Here is a 2,804-nt window from a genome sequence, read left to right on the forward strand (position 1 = left end):
GCGCCCCTGCTGTAGACAATATGGAGGGCACTTATTTCGCAGCGAGCACTTATTTCGATTGACACCGGGCTTTTTAAAGTATGGGTTTTGGCAACCCTATGTGCCACTGAGCTGCCCTAAGACATTATTCATAATTGTTTATAACATTCTCACACTGCTAATACTTTGGTCATGATTATTATTCGTACTCACGGAGAAGGCACACGGCAGCAACCCACGGCCAGGCCATTATATGAAGGATGAGACAAGCGGTGTGAAAGGAATGAATGGGTGAACGAGGAACAAGGTTGAGGCGCCGAAGATGAAGTTACAGTTTCAAGTTGGCCATTCAGCATCCACACGGACTGTCCGGTGTTGTGCCGAATTCTGCACCCCCGCCGTAAAATGCACCCCCTGTCGGGAGCGCGCTTACGTCACTCGGTTGCATCACCCGTCTCGAAAAGTACCTAAACTCGGCTAAAATCGCCTCTTTCGGCATAAAAATGTACATAACAAGGTGAATAATCCAAGTTGTCTTTACTTTGGATATATTAATGGATGGATTAATTGTGATTCTTTAATGATTTCGCCGCCATTGCCTTTAATGATTTCGTCGTCATTCAATCGCCTCTTTTGGCAGAAAAATGTACATAACAAGGTGAATAATCCAAGTTGTCTTTACTTTGGATATATTAATGGATGGATTAATTGTGATTCTTCAATGATTTCGCCGTCATTGCCTTTAATGATTTCGTCGTCATTCAGGTGGGTACATCGCCTCTTTCGGCATAAAAAAGTACATAACAAGGTGAAATAATCCAAGTTGTGTTTACTTTGGATTTATTAATGGATGGATTAATTGTGAGCCTTTAATGATTTCGCCACCATTCAGATAAGGCGAAACAATAACCATTTAATATAGGAATATTTGCTGTCCCGAAAATGTATTGAAGTATTGTATTAAAGAATATATACACCAAAGTAAGCCTCTATATGTACTTTTTTAGAGACATCAAGGAGAACGAATGTTTGCTGCTTCACTCGACGGGATCCAATACATGTATTTTAAAAATATGACATTTTCTTTAACTGTAAGAAGCTCATGGGTGGATGGATGAATACATTAATAAATGAATGCATCTGATACCTATCGTTGTTTTGATTTTAAGAATTTTCAAACTGAATATTCACAAATAACTTTACCAAAAGTACCCGAAATACCAGAGATGGAGTTATGGTGGGGGTGCATTTTCAGTGAAGAGTTGATTCCAGCTGCCTGAACATCTATCTATCTCTGGCTAGGATGGTCGTAGAGACATGAAACTCACCCTAGTAACTCATCCTTACCCCATCTGTATACTGTGAAAACCATGTGATGATTGGACCTCCACAGGCGGAGTTAGGGGGGGGTGCATTTTCAGGCAGCACCAACAGCCCACCTGCCGGAAAATGCATCCCCTAGCTATCTCTGGCTAGGATGGTCGTAGAGACATGAAACTCACCCTAGTAACTCATCCTTACCCCCTATGTATACTGTGAAAACCATGTGATGATTGGACCCCCACAGGCGGAGTTAGGGGGGGGGTGCATTTTCAGGCAGCACCAATATCTCTGGCTAGGATGGTCGTAGGGACATGAAACTCACCCTAGTAACTCATCCTTACCCCATCTGTATACTGTGAAAACCATGTGATGATTGGACGAACTTCTTCTTCGTTTGTATGGCGGTTGGCAATCAACCTTCTGGGGTGCATTACCGCCACCTACTGTTATGGAATGTGGACCGAGGTGGATCCCTACTCTATATTCTTTTATTTAACCCAGTGTTTTTTAAATATGTGTATATTGCTTTATATCCTATGTTTTCTGAATGCAATCCTAATATACCTCCCGCTTCTAACCTAATATTTTCTTTTGCTAACGTATTTTCCAGTATTTCTCTTTCTCTATTGTATTTCTTACATTGTATTAAAACATGGTCAACATTCTCTATTTGATGCCAAAAATCACACAGCCCTGTAGTATGTTTTCCTATCAATTTTAGTGAACTATTTACTATCATTATTACTATCATTCTAGTAATAATGTCTTCTTCTTTCCTATTTCTACCCCCTCCTCTCATTACACCTACTCTCCTCTGGACATTGTAAAACTCTCTACCTTTTGTTTCCTTATTCCAATTATCCTGCCACTTTTTATTGTGTTCTATCTTAATTATGCTCTTCACTTCTTCTTTACTGTGCTTAATCTCCATGTTTACTTCTGTTTTTGTGGTTGGTTGTTTTGCGTATCTATCAGCTAACTCATTCCCCACAACTCCTACATGAGCAGGAACCCAGAGAAATGTTACCACACCTGCCGCTTTATTTATTCTGTAGATTGCATGAACTATTTCATAAACTATATCTTGTCTTATTTCTGATGCTATGTTTTTTATGCTCATCAATGCACTGCTGGAGTCCGAGCACACAACTACTTTCCTTGCTTTGTTTTCCTCTATCCAATTAACTGCCATATAAATTGCTACCAATTCCCCCGTAAAAACAGATAGCTTATCACTGATTATTTTATTTAACACTATATTTCTCCTCCTCTCTGAGCTAATACCTTACCGTGGTAGAGGAGTTTGCGTGTCCCAATGATCCTAGGAGCTATGTTGTCTGGGGGCTTTCATGCCCCCTGGTAGGGTCTCCCAGGACAAACAGGTCCTAGGTGAGTGATCAGACAAAGAGCAGCTCAAAGACTTCTATGGAATTACAACAAAATGAACTCAGATTTCCCTCGCCCGGACGCGGGTCACCGGGGCCCCGCTCTGGAGCCAGGCC

General features: G+C 41.0%; 1 long non-coding RNA gene across 1 annotated transcript; it reads left to right on the plus strand.

The window, feature by feature from the left end:
• The first annotated feature begins 362 nt into the window (after positions 1 to 362).
• LOC133559500 (uncharacterized) lies at positions 363 to 1,123 on the plus strand. The gene is made up of 2 exons (XR_009808188.1): positions 363 to 744; positions 987 to 1,123. It is a non-coding gene; the product is annotated as an uncharacterized LOC133559500 (long non-coding RNA).
• The last annotated feature ends 1,681 nt before the right edge of the window (positions 1,124 to 2,804 follow it).

Source organism: Nerophis ophidion, linkage group LG09 (assembly GCF_033978795.1).
Source record: "Nerophis ophidion isolate RoL-2023_Sa linkage group LG09, RoL_Noph_v1.0, whole genome shotgun sequence".
NCBI lineage: Eukaryota > Metazoa > Chordata > Actinopteri > Syngnathiformes > Syngnathidae > Nerophis > Nerophis ophidion.